The 21,959-nt window shown below is 44.3% G+C and overlaps 1 protein-coding gene across 8 annotated transcripts in view; it reads right to left on the bottom strand.

Annotated features, from left to right (window-relative positions):
• Window positions 1-21,959, bottom strand: part of ATP6V1A (ATPase H+ transporting V1 subunit A) — a 266,273-nt gene that overhangs the window by 167,633 nt on the left and 76,681 nt on the right. For all 8 annotated transcript variants that reach the window (XM_078656668.1, XM_078656664.1, XM_078656669.1 and 5 more), the window contains exon 2: window positions 21,449-21,531. The gene's annotated coding sequence lies outside the window, so the exon portion shown is untranslated. The remainder of the gene's footprint in view (window positions 1-21,448; window positions 21,532-21,959) is intronic.

Here is a 21,959-nt window from a genome sequence, read left to right on the forward strand (position 1 = left end):
AACGTATGGGGGAGCCGGAGGAGAGGCAGGAGCCAGCAGCCGGGCTGTTGTAGGTAGTCCCGCCACATGTCCAGAGGAGAACGAGGCACCTTTTTTCCTTTTCTCTTCCGTAACAGCCGCAGTAGCTCTGGACGGCGGGATGTCCTGCACGTACCTCCACAACAATTTGTCCAAGTTGGGCTGGGAGGGAGAGGCGACGCGGACGAGCCTCTCCCACCTCCACCGGTAGGAGGTTTCCCAGCCCCCGGCCCGACGCCGAACACCCCCAGTCAGGCGATGGTGCCCATACTTCCACAGCACCGAACACACCATGGTGGCACCCCAGTACTTGCGCAGCACCGAACGTGCAATGGTGGCCATACTCCCACAGCACCGAGCACAGGACTTGGGGAACACCGGATGTGGAGAAACCTTCATGCGGGGCGATGAAAAGGAGCGGCATGGAGTGCACCGGGAGAAGGAGACGATGCGAACCAGTCTCCCTCGCCCCCCAGGTGGGGGCATCACAGCTGCACCCCAGCCGAACGTCCCGCTTTCACAAAACAGGGACCTCTTCCTTTCACTCCGAAGGGTCTCTTCCACTCTTGCAAACTCGACGAGAGTGGCCCCGGTAGGGCCTCAAAATGGCGTCTGGGTCCGCTGGAAGACGGGCCCCGGCCACTAGAGTAACTTTGACCAGCCATATAACTCGAACATTTGCCCCCTGGAGCACGAACCCCCATCTCCGACAGCATCTCCGCAGCCTTGAAGATCCTACAAAGGTCCCCGACGGAACCTTCGGCCTTTGCAGGCTTCCGGTAAGGGACGGCTGCCTTGATCGCCAACGAAACAAACATGACACTGCCACTCCTTCTGTTAGCATGAATTCTAGAACTGCCGAAAAGGACTCTGGTCCAAACTGCCAGTAATGGGAAACATTTCCCCCTGATGCTGCTTCCGGACTGAGCCGGCCCCGCCCAAAATGGCGCTGGTATCAATCGGAACTTACGAACACCTCGTGGTGTTCCTTCGCACTAATATAAACTTGATGTTCTGAGATTTTATATGATCCTTTGTACACTTGGCTAGAAAAGACAAGGAGAACTCACTCGACGAACAGTATGAAAGAATCCCCGATACAAATGTTAATTACAAATGTACAATGTATTATATTTTTATAACTGATGTAAACCTCATTTACGACGCACACGTACGGTATGCATATAGAAAATCTGATTACAACCATTGTGATTATGCTTCTAAATTATGAAAATAAATGCCCCCGAACCCCCAGCCAATTAATAGACGTTTTAGTTTCTTACAAATGAATGAGTAACACTTTCCGATGTTTTTATTGCTGCAAGCGACACCCCCCACTGTATGCACTTTAGCCGTTGCCACGACCGGCCGAATACGACCGCACCCTCATAATCCACATGCTGAAATAATTTTTGCAAAATAAAGTTTTTGAAACTATGGACGGGTATTGCATGCTTTATTTTAAAAATGTGGGATCGGTGGGAAAGTTCTTTTCTGTGCACCCTACTCTGCTCTCTCTTCAAGGTTAAAAGAAGATGGTTACCCAGCCCTGGAGGACGGATCGGATCAACAACACGACACTCCGCCTTCAAAGTACGCGACTGACTCATGAACTCTCGCGTAGAGGAAGACCTTGACTTCCAAGGATGGGTAAAACGAACGGTGTAAATGAGGGAATGTAAAAGGAGGGTGAAATGAAATAATGTAAATGTAATAAAGTACAACGTTCCAAAGTATCAGGGAACGGAGCTGACCCAAGAACCGAAGAACCTTAGAACGCCACAGCGTTGAAAGAGGTTTAAGGATCCCGATAGTGAGATACATCCTTTGACTAGATACCTCGCACTAGGCACCTCTGGTTTCCTTTTTACGTTTCCCCGCACACGACCTATATGGACACACTACCCCCCCTCGACTCCAGAAACCATATCCCCGGGGACCCTGCCCCAAGGAGGAAAGACGAGTAAGAGGTAAGTAAAGGACTTATGAATCCATGTATTTGAATGCGCGCGAATGCTTGTCTCCCCCACCCCCCTTTTTTTCCTCCCTCTGCAGGTTACATCAGAGATTACAGCCAAGGTGTGGCGAAGATCTGAAGCCTCGCCATGTCTAATACACGAAGCGGACTGGCACCGCAAGGTGGTGTCTAAGCACGCCTGCAAACTACTCACGTATCGAACAAACCCGAAAGAAATTAGCACAACCTGATAAAAAGTGATCACCCTTAAACCAGACCGGACGAATGAACCCATGTCACGTATGATGCGAAACTATGAGGGAATGTGTGTGTGTGACTGAGGCGTTGACCCAACTGGTCGAAGGACCGAGAATGCGAGAAGTGCGACAAAATGGTACCTCCTTTCTTCTTTCCCTTTTTTCTCAAAGCACGTCCCCTCTACCCTGTCTAATGCTCAAACTGCATGATTACAAGATTCTAACGCAGACCCGTGAATGCCTTTTACTGTGTAATGCACTAAATAGCCTTTCTTGAATACACTGCCACCCTCTCTGTTGCACGTGTACTATTTAGTCTGCCGTTGCACTCTCTCTCTCTCTCTCTCTCTCTCTCTCTCTCTCTCTCTCTCTCTCTCTCTCTCTCTCCCTCTATTTTTGCACTCCCACTCTTCCGAGTGATTAGCCCCGAAATTGGCAGACTGCCACCCCTAGCACACCACCTAATTGGCTTCAAATACCGTCAGTATTTGCACAAAAACTTGTCTTTAATACAATCACCCTGAGGCCGCGTCGTTACCTCTCCTTTTCCGCTAGAAGTCAATGAACCAAGGTTGGGCCGTAAGGGAAAGGACAGGTAAGACGACAGAAGTTCCCTAATCTGACCCGAAAATAAGGGAACTACATGTCAACGGCTCCTATAGTATAAAACAAGGACCTCAGAATACGCGACCCTCCCCTCCCCGAATGGTCGCAATACCCAAACCGGAAAGATGATCACCCCTGTTACCTCCCCTGTATCAGCCGCCCAAAAACTGGAATTATGAAACTGCCCCTCATTTCCGGTTGTGAGAGATGGGTCGATTTGTGCCCTTACCACAAGTTTCCTATGTCCCTGGTTGTTTCCCATAAAACCCCTGTCCTTCCTAATTAAGTAATCGGGCTATAAAAGGTTATGTAGGACCCAGAATGATGTTTTACAAGGTTAACAGACTAGTCCAAGGTAAAGAAATCATCAAAATGAACCCCGTAGTAGTTGAAAAGCAGGATGCATCCATAGAAAGGAAATGTTTAGCCATGTTCGTCTCTCAGCAAAATACCTGTGTAGTAACTAATTGTAAAGGAAAGTCATAGTAAATCCAACAAACCCGTCACCGGTCATTCATATGCCAGTTGTGACCACTAAATATAACGGGCATTTTCATTCTTTGCCTGGAGCTGGGAGAGAAATAGACTTTTTGATTATCTTCATCTGCAAATTTTCTAAAGACTGTCTTTTCAAACTTGTTTAAGGGTACTGCTGTTGGAGGAGAGAAGGACCGGATGTGGGAGCACGAGGCCCGACTGCAGACTAAGGAACACCTGCGACATTAGCCAAGGCGAGACCACGACTGAAAAGAGCTGCAGGACGAGGCACTGTTTGACAACATGAGAAGAAAGGGTCGACCTGATGCCCCTGCTCGATGTCCAGTGCCTGTCGACAAGTCCCCGCTCTCTGAATTCGGTCACACGCTCGCCTGTTTGAAGTCTCTCGTTCCCCTAGTTTGTTCCTAATTTGGCCTTGCTCCATCCCCCTTTTCCTCTGACCTACCCTATGGACTGTTTTGTACTCTCTTCTTCCATCTGAACTTTCTGACAATCACCTCAAAAGGACACAGGGCGAAAAGGACCTTTCCGACCAGAAACGCGAGGAAAGGGTCGTGCCCTGCAACGCAGAACTTAGAACAGAGCTGGACTCGTAGCTCCACCGCCGGTGCTCAACAGCGCCAACAAAAGGCAGCAAAGAACATTTGACATCCCCAATCGCCGTTTCTACTAGACCTCATTTCTCTCCCAGCCGCCATTGTATTGATCATGCTCCAATATATGTAATCACCTGCCAGTATGAAATGTACTTACTGCTCACGCTACAGAATCGTTTTTGTATTACATTCCTATGACTTTCCTGCTGAACAAGTCTTATCAAAGTTTATCAAATAGGCCCACCTCCTAAAAACTAGAAATGTTAAAATGTATTGTTTACAACTCTTTTCCTCTAGGGTTCCTACCGTTTTCTTTCTCATGACCGAGTAGAAAATGAACCAGCAAGATGTCTTGAATATGTTAAAGGGAGGACTGTTGAAAATTAGTACGTTCTGGTGAACATTATCTGCGCCATCTTGCCTCTTCCCCTGATGCCACACTTTTGTCGTGCGCGCCCGCCATTTTTTTTAAGATACCCCGAGCAGAACGAACCCATTTGCACGCCGCTGGCCCCTGACATAGCCCTTCGCCTTCACTAAGCCTGCACGCTGACCACCCCCTGCTTGCACCTGCCTTGAGTCATAAACCCCTCTTCGGCGCTGCTCTGCCCCAGGCCCCCATCCTGTTCCCAGCGCGACACCTCCCTGCTTCCCTTTCATGATCTCCGGCCCTTAGATGCAAACCCCCTTTTCCCCGTGTGCCCGTTTTGTCTTCCCCGTTCCCAGGCCGACACCCAGCTCTGCCGATACCATTCCTTGCCCCTCCCCGTACAATAGAAAGCTTCCCCCATCAAAGGATCCCCGGGTTGATCAAAGCCCCCGCTCCATGAGATCCGATCAAACCCCCCACATTCCGTGAATCGGCGGAATATCCAGCTGCGTGATACTCATCACCTGTTATGACTAGGGTGGGGACTTCAACTGTAAATGTGCGTGGGAACGGGCCCCAAAGGGGGATTCCGGGAATGTCTTTCCGTGTATCAAAGCTTTGTCACATGTATGTAAACTGTAATAAAAACCACAACCACTGTATATAAGGGGCCAGGCCTCAAACGTAAGTTAGAGCACCTCAGAACGATACCTTCTGTCCGTTTCGTTGTGTTCTCCTCCGGAGAGAATAAAAACCTTGTTTCCTGCTTTCCAGTCTCCAGCGCCTGCCTCTTCATTTGATTAAATAACTAGAGGGTCACAGAGGCAATACCGCCGGGCAAATATCGATTGTCCCCGACCAGACTCAGGTTTTTACACTACTCACTACTCTACTCACTACTCTACTCACTACTCACTACTCTACTCACTACTCACTACTCACTACTCTGCACTCACTACTCACTACTCTGCACTCACTACTCACTACTCTGCACTCACTACTCACTACTCTGCACTCACTACTCACTACTCTGCACTCACTACTCACTACACTACTCACTACTCCAATCACTACTCTACTCACTACTCTACTCACTACTCTACTCACTACTCTACTCACTACTCTACTCACTACGGCTGTGCACACCCAAAGGTGGACTCCCCACCAGGCACTCGTGCTCACTTATTGCACACTCGCCCCTTTCACGGAACACGCGCGGATTGTACCGAGTGGGCGCCATGAGGGAGCCTGGCTACTTTCTGTTCTTAGTCCTTTTGGGTAAGTCTGCCTTTAATGAACATTTTATTGGTCGTGTTGTGAAACCAGCTGGAAAAGTTCATTTTGTCGTCCTTTTTTACTGGGAATAAATCAATGTTTGTTGTGCAGGCTTGTAGGTGATCTAAGGTGTAATTGTGAGCTCCGGCGTCCCTCCTGGGTGCGTATTTGCGCACTGACTGACAGTCTGGAGGCCACTGAGGAGACCGTCTCTTTAAAAAGACCCTTCCTTCCCTCCGCCACGCATCCTCTCCCGGCGCATCCCGCTGTCCCGCTGTGTGCTCTTCCGCCGTTCCTGCCACCTGCTGATCTGTCTATACATACTTACATGAGGATCTGTGAGGCAGGGCACACTGCTTCCCCTCACCCCAAAATGTACCCCAGGAAGCTTGTAAGTGCCCTCTTGCATCTGTGTGTGGTCTGTACCTCAGCGATGCGTCTGTCTAGGCGCTATATTGACAGGATTTTCTTCAAAATTGTTCTTTTTACGCACGTACTGTCTGGTGTGGTCAGACATCGGCTGGGATGCCAGTCTGTGATTTCAGAGACCGTTGTATTTTAGCTGAAAAGTGGTGGCCTTCGGTGCAAGCCCATATTGCCTCATATTTTAATTCGCCCACTTGAACAAACCGTGTGATCCTGTGCAAACTATTCTCGCTTTCTTTGTACTTGACCTTGCAGACTTCGGAGAGCTCAGTGCTCCAGACATCTACGCTGAATAATTAACTCGGCTGTGTCAACTTGCGTAAAGCGCTCCGAAGTAGTTGAAAGGGGGTGGCTGGCGCATTATTGAAGGTACACGCACTCATTCTCAAATGCAGAAGGCGTGTTAATGTGTCACGCACTGTGCTGTGGAGCAGCTCAACAGTCAGCACACATTTACACAATCACAATGTTGTTGGTTTGCAAACGGCGCTTGTGTCTTCTGTCCTCTGTCGGGTCCTGTTTGCAGAAGAGACGAGGCTTCGTTGCTTTAGCGCTGGGTGTTGATGGGAAGGACCTTGGCTAATTGATCGTGTTTTAATTAGCGGCTGCAGCGTGGAAGCACTGCCAGTAGCAGCATTACCCTTTCGCAGCCCACTAGCCGTACTTTCATCAACCACTGGAAGATGAAAGGCTGCGCTGGACGCAGCGCCAGGTAGATCGCATGCAGAACGCAGCAGCAGGTGCAGCAGCCCGCTGAGCTACAGTGGCTGCGGATCAAAGCGCGGATAGTTCGTGTGACACTTTCACGCACAATGCCCTCGAACACTGCAAGGGGATGTTTGTTTACAGTGGAGATGTCCTCTCCTGGCACCCGGCTCAGGGCACGGTAAACACATGGGGGTGATGTTACCAGACACTAAAGGTGCCGCCGCCTCTTTGAAAGCAGAACCGCTTTAATAAAGATTATATAAATATGAAGCTAAAGCAGCTTCCTCTGCCGCAAGCCTCACAAGGAGGTCAGATTTCGTTTCTCACGACAGAAACAAAAGTCGTGCGTGGACTGTGCTCCCGTGGGCGCTGCTCGTGCCAAGACTGACGTTGTAATGGCCCGTTCTTTCATTTTATTAATTTTGACCCCCTTTAGTGCCTGCGCAAGCCAGACTGCTTCTAAGTCCTTATATGCAAAATGAATCTTAAAAAATAATGCGAGCTGGCTTGCTCAGGGATGCTTTTTTTTGCCGACCTCAGTATGATGAAGAGCTGAGTTGCACCTACTGATTCACATATCAGGAGGCAGAGAGCACAAACGGCTATTTCCTTTTGTCACCTCTTCAGTGGACTCTGACGGAGAGCTGAAACGTGGAGCCCAGAGGCGTATCTTCTATTGGTGCAGCAGGTGCAGTGGCACCGGTCCCAGAGCCTTGGAGCCATTTAGCACTGATAATTGGTGCTATGTTCCTTGCACCAGGCCCAATGATATCCATGGAACGATACTGGCTCCTCCTTTGACCCCTCCCCTCAGTCTCCCCCCCCCCTGCTTCCATCCCCGCGGTGGTCTGCGCCGTCAAGCGCCTTGCTTCTCGGCTTTCCACTTCTAGCTGACAGCCCTGCAGCCTGCAGGGGGCCGAGAAAGAGGCGCTGCTGACAGCAAAGAGTGGGATTTAAAAAGCATCCCGAGTGAGGGCCCCCACCGCCTTCAACCCCACCCGTGGACTGACGGGTCATTGCATGACCTGCTTGTATGTAATCTGTTTTACATCCCTGCACACCCCGGACCTCCTGCGCGCGGGGCCACTTTAAGTAACTTGTATTCAGCTCTGTGCTGTAGGTCGATGCCCGAAGTTGCTGACACTGTACCTGTGTCGCTGTGTGGTGTCGGCGACTCACTCAATGCCATTACCTACATTTTGTAATATATTGACCACGACTGCTAAATTATCTGTGTTGCTGTAACACCATGCTGGCTTTTTGTGTTTCTTTTGATAACATTTCATAAATTAAAATAAATAAATAACTAATAATAACTTGTATTCAGGGAACAGACACAGCAGCTCCTGAACCCCACGCAGCTCTGCTCGGAGTACTGTGTCCTTTTCTGCGTTACGAAGCTTTGTCTGCAGAAGTCAGAAGTGTTCAGCCTTTCTCGGCATGTACAGCTAACAATGGGCCCTGATTGCTGCTGGGGTCCAGTCTCGCAGCCAGACGGTCCTGGGGAAGCTGCTGATGACGGGGGGAGGGGGGGGGAGGAGGCCCGAGTATCTGGATGGATCTGCATTCGAAACCGTTCCCGGGCCACCTTTACTGAGATGTGCGCTGCGCGGAAACCGGGGGCGCTGCTCGGGCGCGGACTGCAAACACTGCGCAGCTCTGAAGTCACGTGAAATGGATCCAAAACAAAAATATCCAGAAAAAAAAGTGCTTCCGGGACCTAACAAGGAAGCTGCGCGCTGAGCGCTGCAGAATTGTGAACGCGCCCGGCCATCTGCATTCACTAACGGAGGCACCCTGACAGCTCCTAATTACAATTTATGTACTTCTTTGCGCAAGCACGCACGAAATATGCCTCAAAATGGCGGAACAAAACTACATTTACCCTATCACTTCAAGCCTATTAAAACGAAAACACAAGGAAGACGAATCACTGACCAGATGACAGAAAACGCTAAGGAATGTCTGGAATTTCTCTCTCCAAGGCCCTCTTCTTCTTTTTTTTCTCCTTTAACATTAGTTCTCTAACTCCTCCCCCAGGGGGAGGAGTCCGAGCCCTAAAAATGCTTCTGCCGGAATGTCCGCACTGCTGCGGGCACAGTAACAGGTAACAACCGTATCACTTTTCTACCTAATTTTGTGCAACCTGTGTCCAGCTAATGGGTGTAAGTGTTTACAAAACACATATGCTCCTAATTCATTATAGGTGTGTAGAGGTGTTGAACACGTTATAAATCTTTATATTTAAGAGTAACTCTGTGTGCATGATATTGCTCTTGCCGGAATGGAGCAAGCATAAATAGCTGCTCTCTCCTGGCAGGAGTAATGTCGACTCCAGCGCCATGCGGGGAGAGGCTGGTGTTGTGGGGCTCCCCGTGGCCCCCGATGTGTGCTCAGTAGGTGCCACAGGGGGCACTGTGGTACCCAGTGCTAACTCTAGGAGATGGGGTCCCCGGGGCTTAAAAGATTTGGGGTTGGGCGCCACGCAGCTCCCCCCCCTAAAAAAAAATAAAAAACACATGGCCCCGGGGGATGGGGTCCCCAGCGCCTCAGAAAGCTCAGGGAGGGGGGACAGGCACGACAAAACGGCCATGAGCAGCGTAGGACTGGCCGCCTGCGGGGGAGGGGGGAGTTGGTGCCTCCAGGTGGGTTGGCCTTTTGCTAACCCCCAGCTGTACACAGTAAAGTACGTCCCCAGCATGGGGTTGGCTGCCTGTGGGGCGGTTTGTTGCCTGCGACCAACCCCTTGTTGCACACAGCCAAAGACCGTGTGCAGCGGGGATTGTCCTTACTTGTGGTAATAAAATATTACTTTATCTAACAGCAACAACAACTTAGAAATTCACTGAAAGTAAACAAAGGTTAAAGTAACGCTATAGCTAAGTGTGATCAAAAAAGACGTTTCCGTTAAAAAAAAATATCTTAGTAATTCACTGAATGAAACAAAAGTTAAGGTATGTAAATATGTCAGTGACAACATTAACGTTTGAACTAAAAAAAACACAGAAATTCCCCAGTTATAGTTAGCAGAGCTAACAATAGCTTGCGCCCCCGCCATGCGCTACTTATGACCTCACACATTAAATCAATCATGACATGTTCTATGACATCATTTATGACATCACTGATGACATCACCCAATGAGTGTGTTAGTTTGTTTTATAGTTTACATAGTGGAGGGGTAACTACCATATTACTTTTCTACCTAATTTTGTGCAACCTGTGTCCAGCTAATGGGTGTAAGTGTTTACAAAACGCATATGCTTCTAATTCAGCATAGGTGTGTAGAGGTATTGAACACATTATAAATCTTGATATTTAAGAGTAACTCTGTGTCATGTTCCACATAAGTTTTTGGGAACTGCAGAAAACGTTACCATTAAGGCAAATATTCTAAGCACTTTATACCAAAGTTGTAAGCAGCCTTGAGTTATTAGATGTACAAGTGCTTGTTTTGCTTCAGAAAATGGGCTATCTGTAAAGTTTCCACCACAGTATGAAGGCTGCAAGTAGTATGATCCTTAGCACCTTGAGACCTTGGTTATTTTAAGTGAATAGTCACTCTTTCAAAAGGTTTTGAAATGGGTGTACACTGTTCTTAGTAGATATTATTTAATACTGTGTGGTGCATTTCACATGAGAGTTTCACTGTCTGCAGTGTGTCTCTCTCCATAGCCTAAACACTGTTTACTAAACCCTGTTTTCCACTGATATCCACTTTATTTCTCGCTGTATGTTTGGAGACTGTGAGGGATTTGATGCAGGTAAAGACTGTCCGTAGTGGGGCAGTTGTATGCAGATTGAAAGAATGTGTTACCCTTTTATCTGTGGTTCATAGTCAACATGAACTCGGCTACCCATGAAGTGTGTGGTATAGGGTCAATGCTACAGATAACAGTAGCTTGCTTCACCTATAGCGATTGTATGTATGATGGCATTAATGATGCTTTATATTATTCCGAGCTATTTTGCACTTAATTTCATAGCTAAAATGCCACACTCATTTATAGAGCAATGTGTACAAAATAAGCTTTCAGGTCATCAGTGATGTCATTTGAGATGTCAACAGTGATGTCATGGAACTTGTCATGAATAATTTAATATGTGAGGTCATAAGCAGTGCATGGCGGGAAGCTTAAATTAATAGTTAGCTCTGGTGAATCTCTGTGTGTTACTTTTAGTGATTTGATTTGATTTTTTATTTTATAAAGCGCGCGATTGCCCGTGGACGTCTTAGCGCTGATTCTGTTCCAAAGACACATGGTTCGGTTTGCTCAGATTTATCTTGCTTTGAACAACCAGATTTTTACTTCCTTCTGGAAGGAGAGCAAAGAGGTGCTGTTTTTGATAGTGACTGGGAGTAGGTTCCAGGTCCTGACCGTTTGCAGTATGAAACTCCTTCCTCCCCATCTGGCCTGTCTAAACCTGGGCACCTGCAGCAGTCGAGACTGGCCGGATCTGAGTGTTCTGGAAGGTTCATAGGGTTTGAACCAAGTTCTGAGGAACAACAGGCCCGAACCGTGGAGGGCCTTGTAGGCCAGGCAGAGTGATTTAAACGACACTCTTTTGGATATCGGGAGCCAATGGAGAAGATCTAGTCTGTGGGCTATTGGCTCAAACTTGGGCTCAAACTAGTTAAAAACCTTAATGTCACTGACATTCATCTAATCATAATGATACTTTAATCTTTGGTTTTATATACACAAGTATATATGAGAAGCAACATATGTTGAATACATGTATAATTTAAGTATTTTATTAATGATAAAATATATTTTTATTTACATCTTAAAACGCATCTATAAATAAAAACAAATGTATTACACACATCTATATTTATATATTTTGCGCATTAAAAAATGAAATAATTCTATCCTTTAGTTTGGCGTAACAAATGTGTGCTTTAAAGACAAAAACACACTTATATTTATGAATATTCTAATGCCTTAAAGAAATATACGTATATGTAAATATAAAATATGTTCTAATGCCTACCCACACTCCTGCCTTTCCCAATATATACATGCTATATATGTAATTACTTAATAAGAGTACTTTATTTTAGATCATTTTTTTTTAATACAGATTCACTCCAGTGTGACAACGTCTTGAAGTTGCAATGTGTTTAGCACAGACTAAGATGTCCTGAAAGGTTGATGTCAGAGGGGTCAAACGATGATGTCGAACGTTTACAGACAGGCTTCCCATCACACTCACTCTAATGTATTTCCTACATGAAATGCAGAGGATTAAACGTGCTCCGAGTGTGGGGAATGCTGGAGTGTTCGATTACATGCTAGCAAATATTTTCAATGGTATCAGTAATTTGGAGAGAAGAAAAACAGTGGGATGTTGGCTTCTAAAGGATGGTACTTCTCACACGTGTCACAAATGTGCTTGCACAGACCACCATTTAACTAAGGATTTACAAACAGCTTTAAAGACATTACTGAACTTGCATGCACAACAAAGGGATTACTATTGTGTCATGAGAAAAGCTGTTTTAGGGACCAATTGTGTGATTAACTCCGTGACTGTGGATCAGGAGCAAGAGCAATTGGCACCTTGGCACCCTCCCGACTTCTTTTTGGATAGAGTGTGGCAGGATGGGGTTAAATCCCGCTTTGACTTTTTATTCTCCTTTTAAGATTTAGACTGTGACTTACTAGACTACCTCCACTCCAAAGAGAACCTGTCACAGGAAGGCTATCGAGAGCGAGAACGTGACTGGGCTCTTGATATAGCCCAGAACTAATTTCGCTGTTCGATTACATACACCTTTGCTTACTGTTGTAAAGTGTATTTTAATCTACTTATATATCATCTATCTACTCATGCTTTCCAGCTTGCCTGTATTTAGAATGTTACATATGTCATAGAATGCTTGCTATGAAATGTGTCTTCACTTGGTGATGGAAGGCTGAGCATCCAGGAGGACAGCTCCTGGTGGGGCTAACTTAATTACTTGTTTAACTATTTAACTACCATCTTGGTTCACCTGAAGAAAAGGGGATTAGAATACACTATACAACACTTACCTGTCCAAGTTTGCCTTTGAGTGCATTGGGGCACTTTTATCATATGACTTGGAGTAGCATTCCAAGTCAAAACACCACAGGACCACCTCAAGCATGTCAGTCACAAACATCTGTGTCCAACAGTCACACCATGGTTAGAACTTGGTATACTTCAGTTGGAACATTGTTCCCTTGCACACCCCTGAAAAAGATTTGACTGGAATTTGTCAAGCTACAATAAGGGAGTGGTGCTCCCGATCTGCATTCGAAGGCATGCAAAGAAAGTAACTGACAGCGCCACTCAGAGGTGGTGCCTATAAGAGCCTTTGCCCTGTCACTTATGGGAACAAAGGAGGCAAACGTAGAGCCGCATGGCGTTACCAGCGGCACGTGAGAGCATTGCTGTGAAAACATTTAGATCCAGCCTTGCAAATATTTTAAAGACGAGGAATATGTGGTTAGAAGTATCCATCAGATGTTTTGATACCTGCAAAGGTATTTTATTACTCTAAACAGAAGCTGCTTAGGATTTGGGAAATGTATCTCCCTACATCCCTATCCTCACATGATCATGTTCCAATCCCTCCAGAACTAGAGCAAATACCTGTGGCTAGGATTAATTCAAACATTCCAGTGGATGCATTTTGTGTTGTCTAAACCAGTCTAAGTGAGAAAAGTATGTCCAGACATGGGTCCTGAGCTTGCTCTACCACTGGTTTCAAGTTGCACCTCACTGATTAAGCCCTACAAAGAGGGCTCTTTGTTAAGTATGGGGAAGCGTAAGATCGCTGGAAGCTCCGACCCTTCACGTAAGGCCTCACACAAACCAACTAGTATTGACACTATGCTGGAGCGCGTGGTTAATAATAATATAGCTCTTACGGAGCGGAGGATGTCACGTGGGCAGGGCTCATGCATGGGAGATTCAAGTAGTGGTGCTGTGGCTGCGGCATTTGATGTGTCAAGTACAGTTAGAACCTCTATGTTGAGAATAACAACCCTGTTGCCTCATTGCTCTGGTTCTCCAGCGAGAGCACGTACTAATACTATAGATCCGGAGCCATCCTTGCTACTCCAGACCTTCCCCACACCGGACAGCCTTATTTCCCCAGCTGCACCTGCAACTAAGCATAAAAAAATAAATCTTGCACACTTCATGGACTAAGCCAAAGCCTGCAGCTGTATGGGAGCCGGAGGATTTAAATTCTCACCATATGGAGCGTATTCGTATTAATGATGAGTACAAGGGTATTGGAGAAGAAAATTCCACCTATAATAAGGCACTTGGAAGCAATTGAGGCCCAGCTGGATACCATTTCTGACAATTGCACTAGGATAGGGGCCCTCGACCGCAAAGGGACCTAGGGCCTGGGGTGGCATCTAGTAACAAGTCTGCTTCACTTGAAGGTGTGGAACTGTTGTTTAAACACCAAATCACAATACACCATCATCATCATCCGTTCCACCCTCAGTCCCTGAAGTAACACCACAAGGTTCCTGCAATGGGGGAGGGGGGTGAAACTGTTCAGGGAAGCCAAGAAGGCAGGGTTGTTAACAATAAAGTTACACCCCCCCCAGACTACACAGAGCTTATGATCAACGTAATTATAATCATTCATGAAGGGGGGTGAAGTTTTAAATCCTACAACAATAAACCTGCCTCCCGAATAAATCGATGGCAAACCGTCTCCATTTGGACATCGGTTCCTCATGTGGTTCTGACAATAACGCAGTAGTTTCCAAACGGATGCTCGTATACAGGTACCCTTAGTATACCAGCTTTTTAGTATCGTAATTAATAGGAGAAAGAAATAGATATAAAATATAACATTAATATCGTATGCACTTTGTTTTTATTGTAGCTTCAAATAAGGAGGATATTGTTATCACTCTCCAGCCAATCGATTTATACCTCTATGACTGATTATCTTCCCTAAAAAAGTCAAATGTAAGTTGGCCAATATAACTATATTAGTGCCCAAATGTATCGTCTTCATTATATACATCTTTTTATCCTTACTGACAGTAAAATCTTTGTTGCAGATATATACTGAGGGATCTAATAGGAACCTGTTAAAGCCTTATACAGTTTCTTTGCATTGGGGCTCGATTTTCATAATATATAAGGTAAGTCTCTATGCATCTCAACTATGTATCAGTTTTTAGGGCACTTAGCTATTGCTTTCTATTTCTGATTATCCTATTATAACTACTGTAATATGTCCTCCAGTATAATATGAGCACTCTGATAGTAGAACTTACTATATGTAAAGATGTATAGATATAAGTATGAAATAAGATGATTTACTACAAAGGGAGTTTAACGCAACTTCGATTATGAATTTTTCTCACTTAAAATGTAAAAGCGCTATATAAAATAGTGCTCGTTTGTTTTAGATATATGAAAGTATACTGAAAACATTGTATATTAAAGGACACTGAGAAAACTGTACATGAATTTAGAAACCGCATTTTGAATGTTCATTTGTTATTGTTTTTAGGTGATTTTGTGGCTACTCCTGAAGAAGGCGTCGAGTATGCCGAAACGCGCATCGATAAAGTTGATAAATATTATACATTTTTGCCACTATTTTAATTTATTTTTACTTTTTGGTTAAATATGATTGTAATGTTTGAAATGTATTTCATATTGTGTTATTGACACAATTTTTAACAAAAGTTTTTAACAAAATCATTTAAACAATGTTTTTTACATAATTTCTGTTTCCTTAATTCTCCCTTATATATATATGTTTCCATGATTGATTAAAATTGCCTAGGAGTTATTTCTCACCTTAATCTATTTTCCCTGTCCTAGGAATTGAAAAATAATGTACTGTTCAGGGGGGTCCTTCATTTTTACATTTATCTTCTTTGTTAGTACCCATCACATCGGTCTCTCAGAACCCTCACTGGTTTGATCACGAGTGTTTACTCGCAAATCGCCAGTTATGAGGGGCTTTAAATGTAGAGCCCCAGGACCGCGCATTAGTGACTGCCTTACGGAAGGTCTATAAAGCAGTCACTAATAAATGAAGGGCTTAAGTTATCACACCGCAGTGGGCCACGCTGTCCGGTACTGCTAATGCACGAAACAGCAAAATCTTTTGGAATGCTGTGTCCAATATGTGCTCCCTTGATCATAGAGGAATGGCAGTCAGACGCCAAATAAATGGGGAGGGGCTGACCCACCTTGTCTGGTAATCTCCGTGCAGGACGTAGAGACCGTTTTTCGAGAAAGTGCAGGTGGCAAAGCACCCGGGCCTGATGGTGTCCCTATCGACATCATCAAACGCAAAGTAAAGCTGTAGGTCCCATCGTTGACAAATGTGTATAAGTCTGAATTACACCTTGATCCCTTCTTCTTGGACTTCCTCAACTATTGTCCCTATCTATATATATAACAAACAAAGTATGTCGGTTTGTCCTTTATGCATTACTACACCATTCATCCAATCGGCATGAAACTTTGGGAAGTTGTGGAGTACACTCCCGCGAAGGTTTCTGGCAAAAAAAAAATGTTAAATATTGCCCCGCCCGGCCACCAAGGGCCCTCATAATCTTTCCATACTGAATGTTTACACTTTCCGGTGCGACTCGCTTTTGCAATGACCATCAACAAAGCACAAGGACAATCGCTGCAAGTGTGTGGACTAGATTTGGAGAATCCGTGCTTCTCACATGGACAACTGTATGTGGCCAGCTTACGCGTCGGAAAACCTTCTGATTTATTTGTCTACGCACCAGACGGAAAAACAAAAAATATCGTGTATCCACAAGCACTCGAATAAAAAAACAAAATTAAAACACTTTGAAATGTTTTCCATATTGAAATGAAAACGTTACAATAAAAATGACTCAATGTAAATTGAATGTTATTATAACAAGCTTCCTTAAATTTCCTTTCTTCTGAGATCGCAGCAACGCGCGACGGGTAAGCTACTTTTTAATAAAAAGGTAATATGGCGGAACCGCAATGTTACCGCCCCATTTCCTTGATTGATACCCCAGCAAAAATTCTAGGGAGAGTCCTGTACAACAGAATAGTAGAGTGGGTTCATTATAATAATGTAATAAATGACTGTCAATATGATTTTAGAAGCAGCATTTGGACTGTAGACAATGCCTAAATTTAAGTTTAATCACTGGGAAGTATACAGGGGCCAAACAGTCAACCCTGTATCTTGCCTTCGTGGATTATCTACTGAAGAAGGACAACTATCCTGAAACATGTGTCTAGAGATACACAGCACTGGCTGCACCAACAAGGGTGAAAAACGAAAGCCTGTCACCGAAGTAAGTGTCATCATGCACTGCATTTACTATGACGCATCGGGGCAAACTGAATGCTGGGATGTGAGGCAGTGTGTGCCCACCCTCCTCCGATTTGTCAATGGCCTTTGACTTTGTTAATTAGGCAAAATGATGGCAGTTACTTATTAACTTACAAGGGATCTATCAATAGTGCACTTATTGATTTCCGTACACACAGGCACTAAGGCTCGAGTGATGTTTGGCAGTAAGGGGGAAGTTTCTGATGCGTTCAGCATTAATCGGAGGGTCCATCAACGATGTGTAATAGCTCCATTATGTTTTATCTTGTATATGAAAGAGCTTAGTGTAGAAGTCCCTAAGAACACCGCTGAGGTACTCCTAGTATGTGGTACACACCTTCCTACCTTACTTTATGCGAATGAACGATTTTAATTTCCCGAACTCCCAAAGCCTTGCGTCTCTTAACCTATTCCTTTGTTAACTTTAAAGCAAATCTTAATCTGTCAACAAATTTTACTACGTAATTTTTAATGTCATGTGGACTGAAGCGCTCAAAATGACATTCCATTACTGTAGGCACAGCACTTTATCCAGCACTGGCACTTTTTCCTATTTGGGGATTCATTTTAGCTCCTCTGGCTTGTGGTCCTAGAATATTGCACAGTGTAGAGTAAAGTTCTCAAAAGGAATTAGGTCATTGCTTAGCTTGCCGTCATCAAAGGGTGGGAGGCCTTTGAAACTCTTATTGCAAATATACTCAGCAGTGTGTTCCTATTGCGACCTATGGAGCGGGAGTATGGGGTCTGGGTGACCCTATAAACCTCCAGAGGGAGGAGAATCGCTTCTGTAGATGGTTGTTGTCAGCCCATGTATCCGCCTCTCACTTGATTTGACACAGCGAGTTGGGCAAAGGTTATTTAAGTGACTATATTCAGAGTCGTCCGGCCAACCAGTGGTTATCTATTTGGAGTTCAGTAGGTGCCGCATTAACAAAGAGTATAATTAAAGATTGTTTGGCCTGTGATAGGGGTCTTTCCATCCCCTGGCTGGCCGTTGTTAAAGAAATCTCTGGAAGTTGTAGGGCTAATTGATTTGTTTCTGGATAGAGGGCTACAGACCATTGCTTACAGGAAGCAAGTGAAGTATTTATTATTGGAGACAGCAGTAATAGACAGACTGCGAGTGAAGAGTAAGAAAATGTGTGTTTTGGACTACTTGCTTTTTAATTTAGGGGAGTCTCCTTGACTATTTATGGACTACAAATAAGAGTTGGGTATGTTTTTTGTTTCGCTTTAGGGCGGGCTGGTACAATAAAATATTTTTTACGCTTCCCAATTGGGCACCAACATGAGCTTGACCTAAGGACATGCCCATGCAATAACCCGTCCAAAACAAACTATGCTGCACTCTCTCTTTTTTGATTTTTTACGTGCTATATACAAGCACATTCCTTATACCCCTTCTGAGATCCAGAAAGATACGATCTTTCACGCGGGCATATAGTTTTTTACGCACTCTGACTTATGACGAATCCTGCTGCTGTGTAGCTATGTTCCTTCAAGCTGCTGTATCCTCAAGGAAAACAATGTTAGAGGATTTACTTTTTTCATTAGGTTTTATATATTTGATGGCTTATGAAATACGATGTATCTACCCTCTTTTGCACAGTGCTTGTACTATACTGTGTGCTTTTATGGCTATTTTATAGCCGAATAAAGATGAATTGGATGACTGATTGTGTGCCCCGCGGAGGCTAGAAGTGGAGTTTAAATAGCAAACAAATCACGTTATCCAAATCTTTGGAAGTAAGCTTGAATGGTTTTAGGAATTTAAAATGGTTTAAACTTTTTGTAGGGAGCTATTTCTGACAGACGGGTAGCTTGGCAGGCTAGGTTTTTGATTCTATGCTTTTTATGAATGTTTCTTCATGCTATCAAAAGGCAAAAAAAGGAAGTGAAATAGTATTAAAGGATAAGGAGATTTGACACCGCATAGACCTTGCAGCATATTTTGGTAGCTAGTCACACCCAACGAACAATCCATAAAGATGAGGAACTAAATTCTATGGTTGAAATTAAACAGGAATAAGTTATAAATTATCTGGGGCATGTTCTAACTCTTTACTGATACACAAAGAGTGACTAAAATAAAAGTCACAAGGACTCCTTAAAAATAGAAATGTATCAAATGAGCATTTTATTCTACTGTTGCGAGTACAGCAGTGCCCTCCAGGCCCTGGCACAATGATCACTCAGAACATTATGCGTGTGTCCTCTTATGCACCCGGGTCAAAAAGCAATAGGTTCAGCTTACTGCACATGCTTTGCTGTGCACTGAGGACTACCCACTGGGCCTGGATGAACACGCCTGCCAACTATTCTGAGCATGCCACATTAAAGCACGTCATCTGCAGTTCACTACCAAACTCGGTTAGGGTGAAGTGTGTGTTTGACCTCCTGTCTGCCCCTCTGCAGACATATTTAACTGCAAAAACCTACCCCAGAACACTTGCCCTTGTTCTTCTGTCCTGCTATGAAGCCTTGGCAGAGCTTAGCCTATGGAAACACCGGGAGTATGGGTCTTCAGACTGAATACAATTCAGCCCAAAGCAACTGGGCTACTGTAATTAAGCAAACTAAACCAAGTCTGAATTCTAGTTTTAGCTAAATTACTTTTGGTCTGTTCAGACAGGCGCCTTTTAGGGCGGCATGCCATGAAACGCTCCACTATATAGTCATCTACTGTTTGAGGCGCAGCTACTTGCTGTGATAGTCTTTTGACCAACTGCTCATCCATAAACTAGCCACGAAGCCCTCTATTTTCACAAACACAGACGCCAAAGAACATATGCTTCTGGCCCCGAAACTCCTCCATTCCTGGCTGATTCTGAAGCCTGCAATCCACTCTGCGCCCTCTCCTGCCTCCTACCACTTGGTGTTACACACCCGTTTAGTCAACTGCGAGTTGTTGGGAATGATTTTGCGTGTAGGCCCCTCATTCTTTTTTATATCTAAATAGGCACGAAGAAATCTCAGTTCCTTTTTTAAGAACAACTATTTTTTTATTGTTCTTTTTTATACTTGTTTTGTGAATGCCCTGTGAAGTTTAACTATCCTGAAACACGTGTCTGGAGACCGTTGAGACGCTGCAATGAGGGACTGACCCTGGACCTGTACTTCTTGAACTACGACAGAAACTTCAACCCTATTAATGTAAAAGTGAAGATCGTACAAGTTTCTAATGAGGACTATACGAACCAAACCGTGATGTACTAATGATTTAAGAAGCCTTGACAAAGCCCAGGTCTAACTGATCACTGAGGGCGAAACACGTGTCGGCTGGTGCAGCTCTAGCAATGTGTTGTTAAGAATACTCTGAAAAACAAGAATGTTATCCCTGTATTGCACTTCACAAAGCATTCACAAAACAAGTATAAAAAAAAGAACAATAAAAAATAGCTTTTCTTTAAAAGGGAACGGAGATCTCTTCGTGCCTATTTAGATATAAACATGTAGGATAGGGATAAACGCAAAATCATTCGCCACAGTTACATTTTTGAGGCTGGAGAGGTCCAGTGCCTCGAGTGAACCCCTTCTAAACCTACCTAAACTGGGCAATACCATTCGGGCCAGGGATCCCTGGACCTTGTAAAACTGGGACTAGCTCAACTGCGAGTTGTACCTTTACCTGCTATGAATTTATTTTACTTGCTAATTACTTTTCACCATCTGGCCACCAAAAGTTCTTTTTACTTTGAAGGATATATGGATGTTATATTTTCTATCACTGCAAGGAAACTTTTTATCCAGTGGAGGTTTGGCACATTGCCCCTTAAAGCCTTTACAAGTAAATGGACAACGTTGGACGATAAAACTTGTCCCGGGTGCAGCACGAAGGTGGAGGATGAACGACACGTGCTGTTTTTTTGCCCTGCTTACAAAAGACGGAGAAAGTACTGGCTAGTGCCACTGTGTAGGAACCTGAACTTCAGAAACTATTTACACTCATACAGAATCCTGAAGACAAGTACCCTGCACTATATTGTCTTTGCTGTAACCAAGTACCTAATGGCTATGTGGCAGATAAGGGGAAAACTACTGAAAGGGTAACTTCAACTTCCCATTGTGCAATGAACTGTAATGAACTCTAGGTAACTGGGCCTTTAGTTTCCCCGATTTTTTTTTGCACTGAATTAATTAGTTCCAGATCCTTATATGTACTGAATTAATTAGTCCTTCGCTTCCTTGCATTGTTTTTATATTCTATGCCTGCATGTGTTTTATATGTTTTATTGTATCTTTTATGGTCTTAAAAGGCCGAAATAAAGAATTTTTTGATTGGATTGGACTTTTCACTAAATACCCTCATAGTAGAGGGAAAATTTTCTGGTACAATTTAAGGCCAAACAAAAAAAATGATTGCCATAACCACCATTACTTACATACCTGTCAATCCCAAACCTCAGCTGTAATAATTATCTTGATGAAGTAAATTCCTGGGACTTGGGGAGGAGGACACAAATCTTCCACTGCAAAAAGAAAATAACATTTTGTTAAAACCATGATACTACGAGTTAAATGAACTCTGAATAATCAGTTCCTCCGTTGTCCCAGTCCAAGAGGATGCTATGACAGCCCCCAAACAGACCCCACCTGGTTTACTTAATAAATTACCACTTAGAAAACAAGGATGCTACGTTTCCGTGCACCGTTTCCGCTTTAGATGCAAAATTCACGCCTGTGCAGTCCTTCTGACATTCGGAGGTCACCCTGATGAACATGTCTGGGGACTGCAGATGTTAACCAGCAAAGTCGTTTCTAGAAATAGACTGTCAGAAATCCTGTGCTCATATATTACCGAATAACCTTTTGTTAAACAATATATTTTGCTGTAGTAATTACAGATTTCGCAGGAGATGCTTACCGTAAGATTTCTGATACATGGCCATGTGAAAGT

Source organism: Lissotriton helveticus, chromosome 8 (genome assembly GCF_964261635.1).
Source record: "Lissotriton helveticus chromosome 8, aLisHel1.1, whole genome shotgun sequence".
NCBI classification, from domain to species: Eukaryota; Metazoa; Chordata; class Amphibia; order Caudata; family Salamandridae; genus Lissotriton; species Lissotriton helveticus.